Source organism: Rhinolophus sinicus, chromosome X (assembly GCF_036562045.2).
Source record: "Rhinolophus sinicus isolate RSC01 chromosome X, ASM3656204v1, whole genome shotgun sequence".
Lineage (NCBI taxonomy): Eukaryota > Metazoa > Chordata > Mammalia > Chiroptera > Rhinolophidae > Rhinolophus > Rhinolophus sinicus.
In genome coordinates this window covers 785,742-810,479 of record NC_133768.1, presented here as the reverse complement: position 1 = coordinate 810,479, position 24,738 = coordinate 785,742, and the positions used below count along the sequence as shown (strand labels likewise).

The 24,738-nt window shown below is 40.0% G+C and overlaps 1 pseudogene; it reads left to right on the top strand.

Annotated features, from left to right (window-relative positions):
* LOC141569720 (ubiquitin-like modifier-activating enzyme 1) overlaps positions 1 to 24,738 on the top strand; it is a 56,776-nt pseudogene that overhangs the window by 4,701 nt on the left and 27,337 nt on the right.

Here is a 24,738-nt window from a genome sequence, read left to right as displayed (position 1 = left end):
GGTGGTGTTTCCATCTATTCGTATCTTCTTTAATTCTTCTCTTCAGTGTCTTATACATTTGTGAGTACAGATCTCTCACTTCTTTGGTTAAATTTATTTCCAGGTATTTTATACTCTTTGAAGCAATTGTAAATGGGATTGTTTTCTTAATTTCTCCCAATGTTTTATTATTGGTATATACAAATGCAACTGATTTCTGAATCTTAATTTTGTATTCTGCTACTTTACTGAATTCATTTATCAGCTCTAATAGTTTCTTGATGGAGTCTGTAGGGTTCTCTCTATACAATATTATGCCATCTGCATATAATGACAATTTTACTTCCTTTTTACCTATTTGGATGACTTTTATTTCTTTTTCTTGTCTGATTGCTGTGGCTAGAATTTCCAGGACTATGATGACTAGAAGGGGAGAAAGTGGGCAACCTTACCTTGTTCCTGATGTTAAGGGAATCGTTTTAGCTTTTCCCCAATCGAATTGATGTTGGCTGTGGGTTTATCATATATGGCCTTTATTATGTTAAGATATGATCACTCTATTCCTACTTGCATAAGGGCTTTTATCATAAATGGCTGCTGGATTTTGTCAAACGCTTTTTCTGCATCTTTTGATATGATCATATGATTTTTATTTTTCATTTGTTAATGTGATGTATCACATTAATTGATTTGCAGATGTTGAACCAAACTTGCATACCAGGAATGAATCCCACTTGATCATGGTGTATGATCTTTTTAATGTATTGCTGTATTCTGTTCGCTAATAATTAGTTGAGCATTTTAGCATCTATGTTCATTAGAGATATTGGCCTGTAGTTTTCTTTTATTGTATTGTCTTTGTCTGATTTTGTGATCAGGGTGATTGTGGCCTTGTAAAAAGTGTTTGCGAGCCTTCCCTCCTTCTGGATTTTTTGGAAGATATTGAGGAGAATAGGTGATAATTCTTTCTTCAATGTTTTGTAAAATTCACCTGTAAAGCCATGTGGTTTTTCCAGGGCTTTTGTTTCTTGGAAGATTGTTGATTATTGATTCAGTTTCCCTGGTAGCAATCAGTCTATTCAGGGTTTCCATTTATTCTTTTTTTTTTTTTTTTTTTTTTTTAATTAAATTTATTGGGGTGACAATTGTTAGTAAAATTACATAGATTTCAGGTGTACAATTCTGTATTACATCATCTATAAATCCCATTGTATGTTCATCACCCAGAGTCAGTTCTTCCATCACCATATATTCGATCCCCCTTACCCTCACCTCCCCCCCCCCCTTACCCTCTGGCAACCACTAAACTATTGTCTGTGTCTATGAGTTTCTGTTTCTCATTTGTTTGTCTTGTTCTTTTGTTGTTTTTGGTTTATATACCACATATCAGTGAAATCACATGGTTCTCTGCTTTTTCTGTCTGACTTGTTTCGCTCAGCATTACTCTCTCAAGATCCATCCATGTTGTCACAAATGTTCCTATATCATCTTTTCTCACTGCAAGGTAGTATTCCATTGTGTATATGTACCACAACTTCTTTATCCATTCATCTATCGAAGGACATTTTGGTTGTTTCCATGTCTTGGCCACCGTAAACAAAGCTGCAATGAACATTGGAGCACACGTGTCTTTATCTCTAAATGTTTTCAGATTTTTTGGGTAGATACCCAGGAGAGGGATTGCTGGGTCATACGGCAATTCTATTCGTAATTCTTTTGAGGAACCTCCACACTGCCTTCCATAACGGCTGCACCAGTCTGCATTCCCACCAACAGTGTATGAGGGTTCCTTTTTCTCCACAGCCTCTCCAACATTTGTTACTATTTGTCTTGTTGATGATAGCCATTCTGACTGGGGTGAGGTGATATCTCATTGTGGTTTTGATTTGCATTTCTCTGATGATTAGTGATGTTGAGCATTTTTTCATATGTCTATTTGCCATTTGTATGTCCTCTTTGGAGAAATGTCTCTTCAAGTCCTCTGCCCATTGTTCAATTGGGTTGTTTGTTTTTTTGTAGTTGAGATGCATGTGTTCCTTGTATATTCTGGATACTAGGCCCTTATCGGAGGCACTGTTAGCAAAAATCTTCTCCCATTCAGTTGGTGGCCTCTTTATTTTGTCAATGGTTTCTTTTGCTGTGCAGAAGCTTTTAAGTTTCATATAGTCCCATTCGTTTATTTTAGCTTTTACTTCCATTGCCTTTGGAGTCAAGTTCATAAAATGCTCTTTGAACCCAAGGTCCATAAGTTTAGTACCTATGTTTTCTTCTATGCAGTTTATTGTGTCAGGTCTTATGCTTAAGTCTTTGATCCATTTTGAATTAACTTTGGTACATGGTGACAAATAGCAGTCCAGTTTCATTCTTTTGCACGTGGCTATCCAATTCTCCCAGCACCATTTATTGAAGAGGCTGTCTTTGCTCCATTGTATGTTTTTAGCTTCTTTGTCAAAAATTATCTGTCCATATTTATGTGGTTTTATTTCTGGGTTCTCAATTCTATTCCATTGGTCTATGTGTCTGTTTTTCTGCCAATACCATGCTGTTTTGATTATTGTAGCCCTGTAGTACAAGCCAAAGTCAGGAAGTGTGATACCTCCATTATTGTTCTTTTTCCTTAAGATTGCTTTGGCTATTCGGGGTCTTTTGTGGTTCCAAACAAATCTGATGATTTTTTGTTCTATTTCTTTAAAATATGCCATTGGGATTTTGATGGGGATTGCATTGAATCTGTATATTGCTTTGGGTAATATGGCCATTTTAACTATGTTGATTCTTCCAATCCATGAGCACGGAATGTCTTTCCATTTCTTTGTGTCTTCTTCAATTTCTTTCAAAATGTCTTATAGTTTTCAGCATATAGGTCTTTCACATCCTTGGTTAAGTTTATTCCTAGGTATTTTATTCTTTTGCTGCAATTGCAAAAGGAATTGTTTTTGTATTTCTTTTCTGAGATTTCATTGTTAGTATATAGGAAGGCAATGGACTTTTGTGCGTTGATTTTGTAGCCAGCAACTTTACTGTATTCGTTGATTTTTTTCTAATAGCTTTTTGGCAGAGTTTAGGGTTTTCTATATATAGCATCATGTCATCTGCAAAGAGTGACAATTTAACATCTTCATTCGTTTTTTTCTTTCTCTGGCCTGATTGCTCTGGCAAGGACTTCCAACACTATGTTGAAAAGCAGAGGAGATAGGGGACAGACCTGTCGTGTTCCTGAACTTAGAGCAAAGGGCTTCAATTTTTTTACCATTAATTATGAGTTCAGCAGAGGGCTTGTCATATATGGCCTGTATTATGTTAAGGTATTTTCCTTCTATACCTATTTTATTAAGTATTTTAATCATAAATGGATGTTGTGTCTTGTCAAATGCTTTTTCTTCCTCAATTCATTTAATCATGTGATTTTTGTCCTTTATTTTGTTTATGTGATGTATCGCATTGGTGGATTTGCAGATGTTGAACCATCCTTGTGCTCCGGGGATGAACCCCAGTTGGTCATGATGAATAATCTTTTCAATGCATTGTTGTATTCGATTTGCTAGAATTTTATTTAGGATTTTTGCATCGGTATTCATTAGAGATATTGGTCTGTAGTTTTCTTTTTTGTGCTGTCCTTACCAGGTTTTGGTATCAGGGTAATGTTGGCCTCATAAAATGAGTTAGGGAGTACTGTCTCTTCTTCAATTTTTGGAAGAGTTTGTGCAGAATTGGTATTAGATCCTCTTTGAAGGTTTGGTAGAATTCACTAGTGAAGCCATCTGGTCCCGGACTTTTGCTTTTGGGAAGGTTTTGGATGACTGATTCAATTTCACATTACTGGTGATCGGTCTGTTTAGATTTTCCAGTTCTTCATGGTTCAGCCTTGAAGGCTATATGTTTCTAAGAACTTGTCCATTTCTTCTAGGTTGTTGAATTTGGTGGCATATAGTCCTTCATAGTATTCTTGGATGATCCTTTGTATTTCTGTGGTGTCCGTGATAACTTCCCCTTTTCGCTTTCTGATTTTGTTAATCAGTGTCTTCTCTCTTTTTATCTTAGTAAGTCTAGCCAAGGGTTTGTCAATTTTGTTAATCTTTTCAAAGAACCAGCTCTTTGTCACATTAATTTTTTTCTATTGTCTTTTTGTTCTCTATTTCATTTATTTCTGCTTTAATTTTTATTATTTCCTTTCTTCTGCTGACCTTGGGTTTTACTTGTTCTTCTTTTTCTAGTTCTTTAAGATGTAACATGAGGTTATTTATTTGGGCATTTTCTTGTTTCTTGAGATAGGCCTGTAATGAGATAAATTTCCCTCTTAAAACTGCTTTCGCTGCATCCCAAAAATTTTGGTAGGATGTATTTTCATTGTCATTTGTTTCTATGTATCTTTTGATCTCTCCTCTAATTTCTTCTTTGACCCAGTCCTTCTTTAAAAGTATGTTGTTTAATCTCCATGTATTTGTGTTTTCTCCCACTTTCTTTTACAGTTGATATCCAATTTCAAAGCCTTGTGATCAGAGAATATGCATGGTATGATTTCAATCTTCTTAAATTTGTTGAGACTGATTTTATGTCCCAATATATGGTCTATCCTTGAGAATGTTCCGTGTACACTAGAAAAGAATGTATAGTCTGATGTTTTAGGATGAAGTGCTCTATAAATGTCAATTATGTCCATTTCATCTAATGTGTCATTTAGGGCTACTATTTCGTTATTTATTTTCTGTTTGGATGATCTATCCATAGCTGTCAATGATGTATTTAAGTCCCCTAGTATAATTGTGTTTTGGTCAATTTCTCCCTTTAGTTCTGTTAGTAGTTGCTTGGTGTATTTCGTGCTCCCTGATTGGGGGCATAAATATTGATGACTGTTATGTCTTCTTGTTGTACAGTCCCCTTCACCATTATGAAATGTCCATCTTTATCTCTTGTTATCTTTTTCACCTTGAAGTCTGTTTCATCTGATATCATTATGGCTACACCTGATTTTCTCTGGGTACCATTTGCTTGGAGTGTCAATTTCCACCCTTTCACTTTGAGTCTATGCTTGTCCTTGTAGCTGAGATGTGTCTCTTGGAGACAGCATATGGTTGGGTTTAGTTTTTTGATCCAATCTGCTACTCTGTGCCTTTTTATTGGTGAGTTCAGTCCATTTACATTTAGGGAGATTATTGATATGTGAGGATTTCCTGTCATTCTATCTTTAGTTTTCTGGTAAGGCTGTGTCTCCATTCTTTCTTTGCCTTTTTGTTGTTATCTATTATTTCTGTGTGGTGGTATTCTATGATGTTTCCCCCGTTTCTTCTTTTATTTCAGTATATATTTCAATTCTGGATTTATTTTGAGTGGTTACCCTTAAGTTTATGTAAAAGAAAGTTTGATATTTAGAGTATTCCATTTTCTTCAGCACGCTTACTTTCTCCATTCCCATATTCCGGTTCAGGCCTTTACTCTCCCCCTTTTTGAGTTTTGGTTGCCACAAATTGTCCCTGTTGATGGTGGTCGAATAGCCTCCTTTAGTATTTCTTGTAGTGCAGGTCGTGTATTAGAAAATTCCTCAGCTTCTGTATGTCTGGAAAGGTCTTTATTCCTCCTTCATATCTAAAGGATATCTTTGCTGGATATATTATTCTTGGCTCATGATTTCTCTCTTTCAATAGTTTGAATATTTGGTTCCACTCCCTCCTGGCTTGTAGAGTTTCTGCTGAAAAATCTGATGATAATCTAATGGGCTTTCCTTTGTATGTTACCGCCTTCTTTTCCCTGGCTGCCTTGAGGATTCTTTCTTTGTCGTTGATTTTAGACAGCTTCAATACAATGTGCCTTGGAGAAGGCCTGTTGGGATTGAGGTAACTAGGTGTTCTATTTGCTTCTTGGATTCGAGGGTCCAGTTCTGTCCACAAATTTGGGAAGTTCTCATCGACAATTTGTTTGAATATATTCTCTGTTCCCTTCTCTTTCTTCTCCTTCTGGTATGCCCATTATTCTTATATTGCTCTTTCTGATGGAGTCAGAAAGTTCTTGTAGAGTTCTTTCATTTCTTTTAAGTCTCAAGTCTCTTTCTTCTTCTATCTGTGTCATTTCCAGGTTTCTATCTTCGATGTCACTGATTCTTTCCTCCATCTGGTCAACTCTACTACCTAAGCTGGTTATTTCATTCTTAATTTCTTCTATTGAGTTCTTAATCTCCAGAAATTCTATTTGGTTCTTTTTAAGATTTCAATCTCTTAAAATGCTCATGCTGTTCTTTGATTGAGTTTCTGAGTTCATTTAACTGCCTATCTGTGTTTTCTTGTATCTCGTTGAGTTTTTTCAGAACTGCAATCTTGAATTCTCTGTCATTTAAGTCACATATTTCTGTATCTTTAAGTGCCTTCTCTGGAGATTTTTCACTTTCTTTCTGAGCTATCTTGTTGCCTTGGTTATTCATGGCGATTACTGGTTTACTATTTCTCTTCCTAGACATCTACAGGAGTGGCTTCTGCAACAGGTTGATAGAAAGCGTCTTTCTTTTGTTTGCCAGTACTTGTTGGTAGAATGTTTTATTATTTCTCCAACTGCAACTTATTTTTCTTCTCCCACACAGTAGTGCTATGTTTTCTCTGCACTATTCCAACTTCTCACACAATGGGGGGATTCCCTGGGAGACGGGCTTCTCCTCTGTTAATAGTTCATCTAAGTCACAGGGCGCAGTGTCCCGGTGGGTATGCGGAGAGCTTTTGATGTTCCAAAGCTCTTCCAGCTCCTGATTCAGAGCCCGTAGGTTTCAGCAGTTCTGTTTACTCCTGCAGGGATCCGCCCAGATAGGTGGGGTCAGAGGCGGGGTGAGTTGTGAGAGGTGGCCCAGAGCAATGGCGGCAACCACCACCACAGCCGGTCCTGCTTCCACAGCTCTCTGCCCTTTGCTGGAACTAGTTGGGCTGTGAAATTGTGTTTGCAGTCCACAGTTCTCAAAACAGCAAATTTTCTGTTGTTTTGATCTGACACTGGATCCAATCTGCTACTCTGTGCCTTTTTATTGGTGAGTTCAGTCCATTTACATTTAGGGTGATTATTGATATGTGAGAATTTCCTGTCATTCTATCTTTAGTTTTCTGGTAAGGCTGTGTCTCCATTGTTTCTTTGCCTTTTTGTTGTTGTCTATTATTTCTGTGTGGTGGTATTCTATGATGTTTCCCTCTGTTTCTTCTTTTATTTCAGTATATATTTCAGTTCTGGATTTTTTTTGAGTGGTTACCCTTAAGTTTATGTAAAAGTAAGTTTGATATTTAGAGTATTCCATTTTCTTCAGCACGCTTACTTTCTCCATTCCCATATTCCGGTTCAGGCCTTTATTCTCCCCCTTTTTGAGTTTTGGTTGCCACAAATTGTCCCTGTTGATGGTGGTCGAATAGCCTCCTTTAGTATTTCTTGTAGCGTAGGTCGTGCATTAGAAAAATCCCTCAGCTTCTGTATGTCTGTGGTATTCCTCCTTCATGTCTTTCTTTTCTGATTTTATTAATTTAGGCTCTTTTTTTTTTTTTAATGAGTCTGGCTAAAGTTTTTCAATTTTGTTTATCTTCTCTGAAAACCAACTCTTGGATTCATTGATCTCTTGTGTTGTTTTTCTGGTTTCTATTTCATTTATTTCTGCTGTGATCTTTATTATCTCCTTTTTTGTACTCCGGTTGGGCTTATTTTGCTGTTCCTTTTCAGATCCTTTAATTGTGAAGAAAAACTGTTGATTAGTGATTTTTCTTGTTTCTTGAGGTTAGGCCTGAGATGCTATGAATTTCCCTCTTAAGACTGCTTTCACTGCATCCCATAGATTTGGGGTCATCATATTTTCATTTTCATTTGCCTCAGATAACTTTTGATTTCTTCCTTGATCTCTAGTTGACCCATTCATTATTGAGTAACATGTTATTCAGCCTCCATGAATTTGTATGTCTTCCAGTTTTTCCTGTAGTTGATTTCTAATTTCATTTCACTGTGGTCAGAGAAGACAATTGGTATGATTTCAATTTTCTTAAATTTATCAAGACTTGTTTTGTGGCCTAACATGGTCTATCTTGGAAAATGTTCCATGTGCTTGAGAAGAGAATGTATTCTGCAGTTTTGGGGTGAAATGACCTGAAAATATTGATTAAATCCAAGTGGTCCAATGTGTCATTTAAGGCCATTGTTTCCATATTGATTTTCTGTCTGGAAGACCTGTCCCTTGTTGTCAGAGGTGTGTTGAAGTCCCCTACTATGATAGTGTTACTGTTGATCTCTGTCTTTATGTCAGTCAATATCTGTTTTATATATTTAGGTGCTCCTATGTTGGGTGCATAGATGTTTACTAGGTTATGTCCTCTTGGTGGATCAATCCATTTATTATTATATAGTGCCCATCTTTGTCTTTTAATATGTTCTTCATTTTAAAGTCTATTTTGTCAGATATAAGTACAGCAACTCCAGCTTTTTTCTCATTTCCATTTGCATGAAATATCTTACTCCAACCCTTCACTTTCAGCCTGTGTGTGTCTTTTGATCTGAGGTGAGTCTCTTGTATACAGCATATGCAAGGGTATTGCTTTCTTATCCATTCAGCCACCCTATGTCTTTGATTGGAGCATTTAATCCATTTACATTTAAAGTGATTATTGATAGGTACATAGTTATTGTTTTTAAATTTGTAGTTAGATTGTTTTCATCTTTCTTCTGTTTATAGAACCCCTTTTAATATTTCCTGCAATGCTGGCTTGGTGGTAATGAATTCCTTTAGCTTATTCTTTTCTGGGAAGCTCTTTATCTCTCCTTCAATTTTAAATGATAGCCTTGCTGGATAAAGCAATCCAGGTTGTAGGCATTTGCTTTTCATCACTTTGAGTATCTCCTGCCACTCCGTCCTGGCCTGCAATGTTTCTGTAGAAAAGTTATTTGATAGTATTATTGCAGTTCCCTTGTATGTAACACGCTGTCTTTCTCTTGCTGCTTTTAGGATTCTCTCTTTGTCTTTTACCTTTGCCATTTTAATTATAATGTGTCTTGGTGTTGGCCTGTTTGGGTTTATCCTGGTTGGAACTTTCTGCACTTTCTGGGCTTGTATGTTGGTTTCCTTCATCAGGTTAGGGAAGTTTTAGGACATTATTACTTCAAATATGTTCTCAATCCCTTGCTTCCTCTCTTCACCTTCTGGTATTCCTATGATGTGCACGTTGTTGCTCTTGATGTTATCCCAGAGGTCTATTAAACCATCTTCATTGTTTTTTATTCTTTTTTCTTTCTGTTGTTCTGTTTGGGTGATCTCTGCTAACTTCTCTTCTAAGTCGCTGATTCGATCCTCTGCTTCATCTAACCTGCTGGTAATTCCTTCAAGTGTGTTCTTTATTTCAGTTATTGTATTCTTTAGTTCTAACTGGTTGTTCATTATGATTTCTCTATCCTTCTTTATGTTGTCACTAAACTCCTTAAACATTCTTATCATCAGTGTTCTGAACTCTGTCTCTGATAGGTTGGTTACCTCTATTTCATTTGGTGCCAATACTGGAGGTTTCTTCTGTTCTTTTAGGGACATGTTTCTTTGTTACCCCATTCTGGCTGACTCTCTGTGTTTGCTTTGATGAATTAGGTAGATCCCTATGGTTCTTAGTTTTGCTGGGTTATCTTATGTAGTATGTGTCCTTTATATTTGGCTTGTACCACTTCCTTCTTCTGTGTGTGTGCTCCAAAGGTGACTCTTGTGTTGTGTATATTGTCCTGTTAAAGTTGATCTTTAATTGCTTTTGGCTTGTGAGTAGGTGCGATTGACTCCTAGGCTGACTAGTTGTGAGACTTGGCTCTGCCCACAGTGGATGTTCTGCTGTGTGAAGGTTGACCGCTTCAATGATGCTTGGCCACTATGGGCTCTTGTGCCTGTAGAGAATTCCCTCTGGGTGTGTTCACTTGTAGGTCAAACCTGGTAATACTCTGGTTTGGTCTGGAGTTGGCCTCTGGGTGTGTTGAATCTTGTGCCTCTTGAGCTGGGCCCTGGTGTAGGGCAATGTCAGAACAAGCAAATCACCAAGCACAACAACAACAACAACAAAGAAAAAATCAAATACATTCACTTGTAAAAACAACCGATAACCCACACTAACACAGGCAAAAATATCAAAGATACAAAAACAAAACAAAACAAAAAAAGCAGCACCAGTCTTGGCTTAAGCCCACCAAGTAATCTCCAGGTGGTCCTCTACTCTACCAAACGTCCTCTGCATATTGTACAGGCAGGGCTGGTTACCTGGTGCCCAGCGTGACCTTGGCATTGCAATTTTAGATGAGTAGGGCTATTGGGTCTGGATGGTAGTTTTTACAGAGTCAGTGCAGTTTCTTCTCTTGCCTGCACATATGTGCACTGAGAGTACCATCACCAGCCCTGTGCCCAGGTCTCCGGAGTCTTAGGGCACTTCTTCTGTGTGTGTGTGTGTGTGTGTGTGTGTGTGTGTGTGTGTGTGTGTGTGTGTGTTTATATGGAGAATGGGAGATTTCTGAGCTGCTGAAAGCCCAGAACTGCGTCTGCCACCTACTGCTGATCCCTGGGAGTGTCTCAGCAGTTGTAATTGCCCTGCCCTAGGCAGACCAGAAAGGGTGGGGGCTGGGGATGGAGGAGTAGTCTCTCTCCCAGACCAGCAGTGTCACACTCTTCCCGCAGGCCAGAAAGGTGGGGGCTGGGGATGGAGGAGTCTTCACTCTCCCAGCCAAGTAGTATCACACTCTTTCCTAGTCTCTCTCTGGGTCAGAGCTGCAAGCGGGTCTTCCCAGATCCTAAACTATAAGGCTCTTCTGTAATCTGACACTACTCCTCAGTTCAGGGGTCAGCTGAGTCTCTGAAAGGGCGGGGGTAGGATTGGGACAGTGGGGGCGGGGCCCAGGTATGGAGTTTAAGTCTTTTGTGTGACCTATGGCCCAGCTGGAGGTCTCAGGTGAGGTTTCTGTTTCAAATGCTGGATATGCTGCTCTCTCAGCAGGAGAGATCAGCTGTGGGATCCGGAAAGAGCCCACCTCCTGGATTTTGTGGTTTCTGTTCTGTCTTGCATCTCTGCAGCTACAGATGCAGGCGGCATCTCCACTCTGCTCCCTTCCCTCTTCCCCTGTTCCCCAATTTGCCCACCTTCAAGTAATGCTTGAACGAGTCTCTTAGCTGTTCTGTGTGATGAGCAGAGAGTCCTTTCATGGGTTATAGATGTTCAATTTGTGGTAAGTTCTGGAGGAGAATTCAAGAAGTCCACCTCGCTGCCGCCATTCCTATGACGTCCAGCCTAACTCTTTTTTTTTTTTTTTTTATCAGACGGATTGTTCATTATGAATTTGTACCAATTGGACAAACACTTACCCAAGTTTACTATTTGGAAGTGCTGAAAAGGCTGTGTTAAAAAGTTAGACGTCCTGAACTTTTCGCCAGCAACTTTTCATGTCTTGTGTGTCATAACAATTTACCAGCTCACAGGGCACTCTCTGTGAGGGAGTTTTTAGCTGGTAAACAAATACGAATGCGGTAAGCCCCTTGATTTTTGTTTTGTCTTTTTTTCCCTTCTTTGTTGCATTATTGATAGTTTCTTTTACTCTCTGAAACTTGCCAAACTTTTCTTGCACTGTTAATTTGATAAAATAAGTAAACCAAGAACATTCAAACAAATATTACAAATATATCCTGCATGTCAAAGTATCTCTAGGAAATCATACATGTGTTAAGGAGATCCTTGGGAGATTTTAAAGACACGAACTGCTACAAGTGAAAAACACAGGTAGTTTAATGTATTCAGTCCTGACAAATATGTGGGGCCTAAAAAGCTTTTTGATGAAATAGTAGCCCCAAGTTTACAAATGGGGTAAAGACTAAAGCCACAGATTGAGGATCAGGGAAGTTTTGATGGATGTCAGATAATTGTGAATGCTACATTTTTGGAGCTGGGTTTTGCTTATGTTCCTTTATGTATTTTTGTATTTGTTATAGAGAGATATCTAGTTGCATTGGACCATCTCAAGGCTTGTTTTTGATTTTTCAGTGTAGCATACAGGCATAGGGTCCCTGTGGTGTGTACACTAGATCTAGAGCAGAAGGAGTGATGGTTTCTGATGGCTGAACAGAGGTTGGAGCAGCAGTCTCCAATGTCTGAGCCAGTTCAGTACAGCTTTTTCATTTTTGTGGTGGAGGTACTGTTGATTTTGGGTGGTGGAGAAGGACTGTTGGTGAATGGAGTGACAGATAGCCCTCTATTCTATTCATCTCCTAGGTCCCTACACCTTTAGTATCTGTGATACGTCCAGCTTCGCTGACTACATTCTGCAGACATCGTCAGCCAGGACAAATTACCTAAACATTAGTTTTGTGAGTATGTGTGCAGCATGGCTGTAGAGTTACAAGCATTTCTAGGTTTTTCACTTCTCTGGTCCTGACTTCACACTTTCCACAGAAATCCTTGCTAGCCTCACTGGCAGAGCCAGACTTTGTGATAACAGACTTTGCCAAGTCTTCTTGTCCTGCTCAGCTACACATGGGCTTCCAGGCCCTGCACCAGTTCTGTGCTCAGCATGGCCGACACCCTCAGCCCCACAATGAAATATGAGGGTGGGCAAGCCATCCATAGTTCTTACTTCAGAGTTTCACCATTCTTTTCCATCTGTCTACTTTCTGACCCCTCCCTCTACCCACATTTGCATGACTGGTCCTCTTTTGGTTCCTTCTACCCCACCAGGAGGATGCAACCCAACTGGTGACACCATCACAGGCTGCAAATGCAAGCAGCGCAGCAGGGAAGCCTGGATGAAGACCTCATTTGGAAGCTGGCATAGGTTCTGGGGATCTGGCACCTATAAACTCCTTCATTGTGTGTCTGGCTCTCCAGGAAGTTATGATAGTCTCTGTGGGTAGAGAATGGTAGGGTTGGGGATGGACCAGGGCTTTCGTGACTCCATTCCTTGCTGTCCACCTCCTGGTGCTGGTTAAATACTGGCTGTCTCCTTTGTTTCCCTGTCCCTAAGCCTGCTCTGGGAAGTTTGTGTATATTATGCAGTGGCTGAACTTTGATGCCCTAGATTGTCTCCCTGAGGATAAAGAAGCCCTTGCAGAGGACAAGTGCCTCCTAATATGTGAGTGGGACCCATGGGGAAGGCATTATCATAGTTCTCTGTAAAACAGCTCTCTCTGACCCTCATCCTTTCACAGGACTCAGTGCCAGAACTGTTATGATGGACAGCTGGTTGTATTTGGCTCAGACCTGCGAGAGATGTAGGGCAGAGAGTTACTTCTTGGTGAGTGATCACATTGGACACCAGCTATCTTCATCTCTCCTAGCCCCTTGCTCCTGTCCTGGAGACTACTCTGTCTCAAAGTGGACAATGTTGGTTCTTGTACCCTTGTCTTATCCCCATTTCAACTTACTTCATACCAAATATTGGTGGGATAATAAAACCTGATGAGTCCTTTTATACTCACTCCCCTCTGATGGCCTCTTTAACCCCACCCCACCCCACCCCACCCCACCCCACCCCACCCTGAAGCCTCCTTCCTCAGGTGGCCATGGGATTTTGTAGTCCTGGGAGTGGAATATGCAGCACCTAAACCCGTTACCCACTCTTGGGTTTTACTTGTTCTTCTTTTTCTAGTTCTTTAAGGTGTAACATGAGGTTATTTATTTGGGAGTTTTCTTGTTTCTTGAGATAGGCCTGTAATGAGATAAATTTCCCTCTTAAAACTGCTTTCGCTGCATCCCAGAAATTTTGGTAGGATGTATTTTCATTGTCATTTGTTTCAATGTATCTTTTGATCTCTCCTCTAATTTCTTCTTTGACCCAGTCCTTCTTTAAAAGTATGTTGTTTAATCTCCATGTATTTTTGTTTTTCCCCCTTTCTTTTTACAGTTGATATCCAATTTCAAAGCCTTGTGATCAGAGAATATGCATGGTATGATTTCAATCTTCTTAAATTTGTTGAGACTGATTTTATGTCCCAATATATGGTCTATCCTTGAGAATGTTCCATGTACACTAGAAAAGAATGTATAGTCTGATGTTTTAGGATGAAGTGCTCTATAAATGTCAATTATGTCCATTTCATCTAATGTGTCATTTAGGGCTACTATTTCGTTATTTATTTTCTGTTTGGATGATCTATCCATAGCTGTCAATGATGTATTTAAGTCCCCTAGTATAATTGTGTTTTGGTCAATTTCTCCCTTTAGTTCTGTTAGTAGTTGCTTGGTGTATTTCGTGCTCCCTGATTGGGGGCATAAATATTGATGACTGTTATGTCTTCTTGTTGTACAGTCCCTTCACCATTATGAAATGTCCATCTTTATCTCTTGTTATCTTTTTCACCTTGAAGTCTGTTTCATCTGATATCATTATGGCTACACCTGATTTTCTCTGGGTACCATTTGCTTGGAGTGTCAATTTCCACCCTTTCACTTTGAGTCTATGCTTGTCCTTGTAGCTGAGATGTGTCTCTTGGAGACAGCATATGGTTGGGTTTAGTTTTTTGATCCAATCTGCTACTCTGTGCCTTTTTATTGGTGAGTTCAGTCCATTTACATTTAGGGTGATTATTGATATGTGAGGATTTCCTGTCATTCTATCTTTAGTTTTCTGGTAAGGCTGTGTCTCCATTGTTTCTTTGCCTTTTTGTTGTTGTCTATTATTTCTGTGTGGTGGTATTCTATGATGTTTCCCTCTGTTTCTTCTTTTATTTCAGTATATATTTCAATTCTGGATTTATTTTGAGTGGTTACCCTTAAGTTTATGTAAAAGAAAGTTTGATATTTAGAGTATTCCATTTTCTTCAGCACGCTTACTTTCTCCATTCCCATATTCCGGTTCAGGCCTTTACTCTCCCCTTTTGAGTTTTGGTTGCCACAAATTGTCCCTGTTGATGGTGGTCGAATAGCCTCCTTTAGTATTTCTTGTAGTGCAGGTCGTGTATTAGAAAATTCCCTCAGCTTCTGTATGTCTGGAAAGGTCTTTATTCCTCCTTCATATCTAAAGGATATCTTTGCTGGATATATTATTCTTGGCTCATGATTTCTCTCTTTCAATAGTTTGAATATTTGGTTCCACTCCCTCCTGGCTTGTAGAGTTTCTGCTGAAAAATCTGATGATAATCTAATGGGCTTTCCTTTGTATGTTACCGTCTTCTTTTCCCTGGCTGCCTTGAGGATTCTTTCTTTGTCGTTGATTTTAGACAGCTTCAATACAATGTGCCTTGGAGAAGGCCTGTTGGGATTGAGGTAACTAGGTGTTCTATTTGCTTCTTGGATTCGAGGGTCCAGTTCTGTCCACAAATTTGGGAAGTTCTCATCGACAATTTGTTTGAATATATTCTCTGTTCCCTTCTCTTTCTTCTCCTTCTGGTATGCCCATTATTCTTATATTGCTCTTTCTGATGGAGTCAGAAAGTTCTTGTAGAGTTCTTTCATTTCTTTTAAGACTCAAGTCTCTTTCTTCTTCTATTTGTGTCATTTCCAGGTTTCTATCTTCGATGTCACTGATTCTTTCCTCCATCTGGTCAACTCTACTACCTAAGCTGGTTATTTCATTCTTAATTTCTTCTATTGAGTTCTTAATCTCCAGAAATTCTATTTGGTTCTTTTTAAGATTTCAATCTGTCGTAAAATGCTCATGCTGTTCTTTGATTGAGTTTCTGAGTTCCTTTAACTGCCTATCTGTGTTTTCTTGTATCTCGTTGAGTTTTTTCAGAACTGCAATCTTGAATTCTCTGTCATTTAAGTCACATATTTCTGTATCTTTAAGTGCCTTCTCTGGAGATTTTTCACTTTCTTTCTGAGTTATCTTGTTGTCTTGGTTATTCATGGCGATTACTGGTTTACTATTTCTCTTCCTAGACATCTACAGGAGTGGCTTCTGCAACAGGCTGATAGAAAGCGGTCTTTCTTTTGTTTGCCAGTACTTGTTGGTAGAATGTTTTATTATTTCTCCAACTGCAACTTATTTTCCTTCTCCCACACAGTAGTGCTATGTTTTCTCTGCACTATTCCAACTTCTCACACAATGGGGGGATTCCCTGGGAGACGGGCTTCTCCTCTGTTAATAGTTCATCTAAGTCACAGGGCGCAGTGTCCCGGTGGGTATGCGGAGAGCTTTGATGTTCCAAAGCTCTTCCAGCTCCTGATTCAGAGCCCGTAGGTTTCAGCAGTTCTGTTTACTCCTGCAGGGATCCGCCCAGATAGGTGGGGTCAGGCGGGGTGAGTTGTGAGAGGTGGCCCAGAGCAATGGCGGCAACCACCACCACAGCCGGTCCTGCTTCCACAGCTCTCTCCCTTTGCTGGAACTAGTTGGGCTGTGAAATTGTGTTTGCAGTCCACAGTTCTCAAAACAGCAAATTTTCTGTTGTTTTGATCTGACACTGCTACTGTTTCGCTTCTCAGTGCCTTTTTATTGGTGAGCTCGGTCCATTTACATTTAGGGTGATTATTGCTATGTGAGAATTACCTGTCATTCTATCTTTAGTTTTCTGGTAAGGCTGTGTCTCCATTGTTTCTTTGCCTTTTTGTTGTTGTCTATTATTTCTGTGTGGTGGTGTTCTATGATGTTTCCCTCTGTTTCTTCTTATATTTCAGTATATATATTTCAGTTTTGGATTTTTTTTTGTGTGCTTACCCTTAAGTTTATGTAAAAGTAAGTTTGATATTTAGAGTATTCCAGGAGCTTCAGCAGGCTCACCTACTCCATTCCCATATTCCGGTTCATTCCTTTATTCTTGCCCGTTTTGAGGGTTGTATGCCTCTAGAAAATTGTTCATTTTTTCCAGATTGTCAAATTTGTTGGCATATCGTTGCTCATAGTAATTAATTAATTATTATTATTTTTGTATTTCTGTGGTATCTGCTGTCACTTGTCTTTCATTTCTGATTTTATTAATTTAGGTCCCCTCTTTTTTTTTTTTTTTTTTTTTTTTTAATGAGTCTGGCTAAAGTTTTTCAATTTTGTTTATCTTCTCTGAAAACCAACTCTTGGATTCATTGATCTCTTGTGTTGTTTTTCTGGTTTCTATTTCATTTATTTCTGCTGTGATCTTTATTATCTCCTTTTTTGTACTCCGGTTGGGCTTATTTTGCTGTTCCTTTTCAGATCCTTTAATTGTGAAGAAAAACTGTTGATTAGTGATTTTTCTTGTTTCTTGAGGTTAGGCCTGAGATGCTATGAATTTCCCTCTTAAGACTGCTTTCACTGCATCCCATAGATTTGGGGTCATCATATTTTCATTTTCGTTTGCCTCGAGATAACTTTTGATTTCTTCCTTGATCTCATAGTTGACCCATTAATTATTGAGTAACATGTTATTCAGCCTCCATGAATTTGTATGTCTTCCAGTTTTTCCTGTAGTTGATTTCTAATTTCATTTCATTGTGGTTGGAGGAGACAATTGGTATGATTTCAATTTTCTTAAATTTATCAAGATTTGTTTGTGGCCTAACATGTGGTCTATCTTGGAAAATGTTCCATGTGCTTGAGAAGAATGTGTATTCTGCAGTTTTGGGGTGAAATGACCTGAAAATATTGACTAAGTCAAAGTGGTTTAATGTCCCATCTAAGGCCATTGTTTCCATATTGATTTTCTGTCTGGAAGACCTGTCCCTTGTTGTCAGAGGTGTGTTGAAGTCCCCTACTATGATAGTGTTACTGTTGATCTCTGTCTTTATGTCAGTCAATATCTGTTTTATATATTTAGGTGCTCCTATGTGGGTGCATGGATGTTTACTAGGGTTATGTCCTCTTGGTGGGTCAATCCATTTATTATTATATAGTCCCCATCTTTGTCTTTTAATATATTCTTCATTTTAAAGTCTATTTTGTCAGATATAAGTACAGCAACTCCAGCTTTTTTCTCATTTCCATTGCATGAAATATCTTACTCCAACCCTTCCCTTTCAGCCTGTGTGTGTCTTTTGATCTGAGGTGAGTCTCTTGTATACAGCATATGCAAGGGTATTGCTTTCTTATCCATTCAGCCACCCTATGTCATTTGATTGGAGCATTTAATCCATTTACATTAAAAATGATTATTGATAGGTACATAGTTACTCCTGTTTTTTAAATTTGTAGTTAGATTGTTTTCATCTTTCTTCTGTTTATAGAACCCCTTTTAATATTTCCTGCAATGCTGGCTTGGTGGTAATAACTTCCATTAGCTTATACATTTCTGGGAAGCTCTTTATCTCTCCTTCAATTTTAAATGATAACCTTCCTAGATAAAGCAATGTAAGTTGTAGGCCTTGAGTATCTCCTGCCTCTCCCTCCTCGCCTGCAGTGTTCTGTAGAAAAGTCATTTGATAGTCTTATGGGAGTTCCCTTGTATATAACTCACTATCTTTCTCTTGCTGCTTTAGGATTCTGTCTTTGTCTTTAAACTTTGCCAGTTTAACTATAATATGTCTTGGTGTAGACCCATTCAGGTTTATCCTGGTTGGAACTCTGTGCACTTCCTGGGCTTGTATGTGGTTTTCTTCCTAAGGTTAGGGAAGTTTCAGACATTATTACTTCAAATATTGCCTCAAACCCTTGCTTCCTCTCTTCACCTTCTGGTATTCTTATGATGTGCATTCCTATGATGTTGCACTTGATGTTATCCCAGAGGTCTCTTAAACCATTCTCCTTGTTTTTCATTCTTTTTTTTGTTTTTGTTGTTCCATTTGGGTGATCTCTGCTAACTTGTCTTCTAAGTCGCTGATTCGATCCTCTGTTTCATCTAACTTGCTGGTGATTCCTTCAAGTGTGTTCTTTATTTCAGTTATTGTATTCTTTAGTTCTAACTGGTGGTTCATTATGATTTCTCTATCCTTCTTTATGTCGTCACTGAACTCCTTAAACATTCTTATCATCAGTGTTCTCAACTCTGTCTCTGATAGGCTGGTTACCTCTATTTCATTTGGTTCCAATTCTGGAAGTTTCTTCTGTTCTTTTTAGGGGGACATATTTCTTTGTTACCCCATTCTGGCTGACTGTGTTTGCCTTGATGAATTAGGTAGATTCCCTACGGTTCTTAGATTTTGCTGGGTTATATTATGTAGTATGTGTCCTTTATATTTGGCTTGTACCACTTCCTTCTTCTGTGTGTGTGCTCCAAAGGTGACTCTTGTGTTGTGTATATCATCCTGTTAAAGTTGATCTTTAATTGCTTTTGGCTTGTGAGTAGGTGCGATTGACTCCTAGGCTGTCTAGTTGTGAGACTTAGCTCTGCCCACAGTGGGCATTCTGCTGTGTGAAGGTTGACCGCTTCAATGATGCTTGGCCACTATGGGCTTTTGTGCCTATAGAGAATTCCCTCTGGGTGTGTCTTCTGTAGGTCAAACCTGGTAATACTCTGGTTTGGTCTGGAATTGGCCTCTTGGTGTGTTGAATCTTGTGCTTCTTGAGCTGGGCCCTGGTGTAGGGCAATGTCAGAACAAGCAAATCACCCAGCACAACAACAACAACAAAGAAAAAACCAAATACATTCACTTGTAAAAACAACCGATAACCCACACTAACACAGGCAAAAATATCAAAGATACAAAAACAAAACAAAACAAAAAAAGCAGCACCAGTCTTGGCTTAAGCCCACCAAGTAATCTCCAGGTGGTCCTCTACTCTACCAAACGTCCTCTGCATATTGTACAGGCAGGGCTGGTTACCTGGTGCCCAGCGTGACCTTGGCATTGCAATTTTAGATGAGTAGGGCTATTGGGTCTGGATGGTAGTTTTTACAGAGTCAGTGCAGTTTCTTCTCTCGCCTGCACATATGTGCACTGAGAGTACCACCACCAGCCCTGCGCCCAGGTCTCCGGAGTCTTAGGGCACTTCTTTCGTGTGGGTGTCTGTGTGTGTGTGTGTGTGTGTGTGTGTGTGTGTGTGTGTGTGTGTTTATATGGAAGGTGGGGAGATTTCTGAGCTGCTGAAAGCCCAGAACTCTGTCTGCCGCCTACTGCTGATCCTTGGGTGTGTCTCCACAGGTGTAATTGTCCTGCCCTAGGCAGGCCAGAAAGGGTGGGGGCTAGGGATGTAGCAGTAGTCTCTCAGCCAGCCCAGCAGTGTCACACTCTTTCTGCAGGCCAGAAAAGGTGGGGGTTGGGGGTGTCTTCTCTTTCCCAGCCCAGCAGTATCACACTCTTTCCTAGTCTCTCTCTGGGTCAGAGCTGCAAGCGGGGTCTTCCCAGATCCTAAACTATAAGGCTCTTCTCTAATCTGACCCTACTCCTCAGTTCAGGGGTCAGCTGAGTCTCTGAAAGGGCGGGGGTAGGATTGGGACAGTGGGGGGCGGGGCCCAGGTATGGAGTTTAAGTCTTTTGTGTGACCTATGGCCCAGCTGGAGGTCTCAGGTGAGGTTTCTGTTTCAAATGCTGGATATGCTGCTCTCTCAGCAGGAGAGATCAACTGTGGGATTGCCGGAAAGAGCCCACCTCCTGGATTTTGTGGTTTCTGTTCTGTCTTGCATCTCTGCAGCCGCAGATGCAGGCCACGTCTCCACTCCACTCCCTTCCCTCCTCCCCTGTTCCCCCAATTTGTCCACCTTCAAGTAATGCTCGAACGAGTCTCTTAGCTGTTCTGTGTGAAGAGCAGAGAGTCCTTTCATGGGTTATAGTTGTTCAATTGGTGGTAAGTTCTGGAGGAGAATTCAAGAAGTCCACCTCGCTGCCACAATTCCTATGACATCCAGCCTAACCTTTATTTTTTTTTTTTATCACACGGATTGTTCATTATGAATTTGTACCAATTGGACAAACACTTACTCAAGTTTACTGTTTGGAAGTGCTGAAAAGGCTGTGTGAAAAATTAGACGACCTGAACTTTTTGCCAGCAATTCATGTCTCGTGTATCATAACAATGCACCAGCTCACAGGGCACTCTCTGTGAGGGAGTTTTTAGCTGGTAAACAAATATGAATGTGGTAAGCCACTTGATTTTTGTTTTGTCTTTTTTTCTCTTCTTTGTTGCATTATTGATAGTTTCTTTTAGTCTCTGAAATTTGCCAAACTTTTCTTGCACTGTTAATTTGATAACCCAATCTAGTGGATAAAATAAGTAGACAAACAAATATTACAAATACATCCTGCATGTCAAAGAATCTCTAGGAAATCATACATGTGTTAAGGAGTTCCTTGGGAGATCTTAAAGACACGAACTGCTACAAGTGAAAAACACAGGTAGTTTAATGTATTCAGTCCTGACAAATATGTGGGGCCTAAAAAGCTTTTTGATGAAATAGTAGCCCCAAGTTTACAAATGGGGTAAAGACTAAAGCCACAGATTGAGGATCAGGGAAGTTTTGATGGGTGTCAGATAATTGTGAATGCTACATTTTTGGAGCTGGGTTTTGCTTATGATCCTTTATGTATTTTTGTATTTGTTATAGAGGAGATATCTAGTTGCATTGGACCACCTCAAGGCTTGTTTTTGATTTTTCAGTGTAGCATTTAGGCATAGGGTCCCTGTGGTGTGTACACTAGATCTAGAGCAGAAGGAGTGATGGTTTCTGATGGCTGAACAGAGGTTGGAGCAGCAGTCTCCAATGTCTGAGCCAGTTCAGTACAGCTTTTTCATTTTTGTGGTGGAGGTGATATTGATTTTGGGTGGTGGGGAAGGACTCTTGGTGAATGGAGTGACAGATAGCTTTCCATCCTATTCATCTCCTAGGTCCCTACACCTTTAGTATCTGTGATACGTCCAGCTTCGCTGACTACATTCTGTAGGCATTGTCAGCCAGGTCAAATTACCTAACATCAGTTTTGTAAGTATGTGTTCAAGATGGGCTGTAGAGTTCCAAGCATGTCTAGGTTTTTCACTTCTCTGCTCCTGACTTCGCACTCTCCACAGAAATCCTTGCTAGCCTCACTGGCAGAGCCAGACTTTGTGATAACAGATTTTGCCAAGTCTTCTTGCCCTACTCAGCTACACATTGGCTTCCAGGCCCTGCACCAGTTCTGTGCTCAGCATGGCCGACACCCTCAGCCCCACATTGAAATATGAGGGTGGGCAAGCCATCCAGAGTCCTTGCTTCCGAGTTTCACCATTCTTTTCCATCAGTCTACTTTCTGACCACTCCCTCTACCCACAGTTGCATGACTGGTCCTGTTTTGGTTCCTTCTACCCTACCAGGAGGATGCTACCAAACTGGTGACACCAGCACAGCCTGCGAATGCTTGAGTCCTACAAGCAGTGCAGCAGGGAAGCCTGGATGAAGACCTCATTTAGAAGCTGGCATAGGTTCTGGGGATCTGGCACCTATAAACTCCTTCACTGTGTGTCTGGCTCTCCAGGAAGTTATGATAGTCTCTGTGGGTAGAGAATGGTAGGGTTGGGGATGGACCAGGGCTTTCGTGACTCCATTCCTTGCTGTCCACCTCCTGGTGCTGGTTAAATACTGGCTGTCTCCTTTGTTTCCCTGTCCCTAAGCCTGCTCTGGGAAGTTTGTGTATATTATGCAGTGGCTGAACTTTGATGCCCTAGATTGTCTCCCTGAGGATAAAGAAGCCCTTGCAGAGGACAAGTGCCTCCTAATATGTGAGTGGGACCCATGGGGAAGGCATTATCATAGTTCTCTGTAAAACAGCTCTCTCTGACCCTCATCCTTTCACAGGACTCAGTGCCAGAACTGTTATGATGGACAGCTGGTTGTATTTGGCTCAGACCTGCGAGAGATGTAGGGCAGAGAGTTACTTCTTGGTGAGTGATCACATTGGACACCAGCTATCTTCATCTCTCCTAGCCCCTTGCTCCTGTCCTGGAGACTACTCTGTCTCAAAGTGGACAATGTTGGTTCTTGTACCCTTGTCTTATCCCCATTTCAACTTACTTCATACCAAATATTGGTGGGATAATAAAACCTGATGAGTCCTTTTATACTCACTCCCCTCTGATGGCCTCTTTAACCCCACCCCACCCCACCCCACCCCACCCCACCCCACCCTGAAGCCTCCTTCCTCAGGTGGCCATGGGATTTTGTAGTCCTGGGAGTGGAATATGCAGCACCTAAACCCGTTACCCACTCTTGGGTTTGTGATGATAATGGGTATCTCTGCTACACTCAGTCACCCTAACCAGCCTCTGTCCCTCTTCTTGCCAACCTTCCTGGGGACTGTGCAAGGACTGAGCTGTGCAAGAACTTGTCATGATTTGGATAGGCTATCACCAGACGGGGCAATCACCATTACAGACATGGACACCACTGAGAAGTCCAATCTGAACTGACAGTTTTTATTCCGGCTCTGGGATATCACAGTGAGTGAGGCAGACATGGTGAGTGGGTGAGGTTCTTTGTTCACTCGTCTGTTGTCTTTTTCTTGTTATAAGTCTCTGTGGCTTAGGTCTTTTTGCCTCGTATCTTTCCTTCAACTCTTCCCTCATGTATTTTTCTGCATTGTCTAAGTCTTTCTTTCAGTGCATATTTTTGGGTTTTTTAGTATTATAGTTTCAGGTGTACAAAACAATATAATAGTTAGACATTTACTCCCCTCACAAAGTGATATCCATCCCTCCACCAATCTACTACCCCTCTGACATCATGTGTAGGTGTTACAACTCCATTGACTCTATTCCCTCTGCTGTACTCCACATCCTGGGATTTCAAAAAAAAAAAAAAAAAAATGTATACCCATGACTTGTATTCATCTTTTGTTATCAGTATATGTGATTAGAATCTTGATACAGTATTTCCTTTCTTAAAATGTGTATACTGTTTTTGTATATATTTATTATAGTTGCCATTCAACATTTTTCAGCTTTAAGCTCAGGTGTATAGTGCAGTGGTCAGACATCTATCTACACAGTCCATGAAGTGTTTCCCTAATAACAAAAGTGCCCATCTGACCCTCTCAAATCTTTACAACATTATTGATTATATTGTCTGTGGCGAGCCAGCCGCCATGAGTCGAATGGTTCCTGACAAGGGGAGTGGGAACAAGCACAGAGCCAAGCAAATACAAATACCCAAAGTGAGAAATAATGTAATCGAATGGGTGATTGTAGGCAAAGAAGGAAAAGTATTCTTCAAAACAGTAACAAAATTAGAGGCAGCTTGAGCAGCATCAAATTTCAAAGGTTCAGCTTCTCTCAAACTCTGAATCTCATCATGAAGTCTAAACATATCCAGAGATAAATTAGCATTATGCCAAATACCCTGAAGATGCAGACGAACTCGATTTTAATCATACTGACTATTATTATATTTTTTGGAGGTAACACAAATCCAATGATATTTTGGATGACACTCTAGATGAGATTTAACCTTCATACCCTGAATAACATCTCCCATATATTGAACGGTATCATAAAGGACATTCACCTTTTGCTCCAATTTCTCATCAATAGCCTCTTGGGTTCCCAAGGCTAAAGAAACATTCTTAGAAAGGGTATTTACATACTGAGCATTCTGAATGGTTTGAGAAAGAGCAACAGCCGCTGTAGCTGCAGTGGCAATTATTGTAACCAAAGCCATAATTTCTGCAATTAGAAGTCCAATAAACCATTTTTGTCTACTCAAGGCATACTCAATTTTTTTAAAAATCTGAAAACTTCTTTCAGCATACTAGTGTCCAGAAATGTTAACAGGAAGCATTACAAACGAGGGCTGCTTTAAAACCATAACTTGGGTTCCCGAGGGTACCCAGGAAACACAATTAGTCAGAATACAATTATTACAAGACACATTAAATTGATCTCCCACAAAATGTACACTAATATTTCCAATCAGCAAAGCATAAGGGGAGGGAACACAAGCAGATATGTTAACAGTTTTAGTAACAGTATCCCAATTTTTAGTTCCATCTTCCAAAATCTTCATAG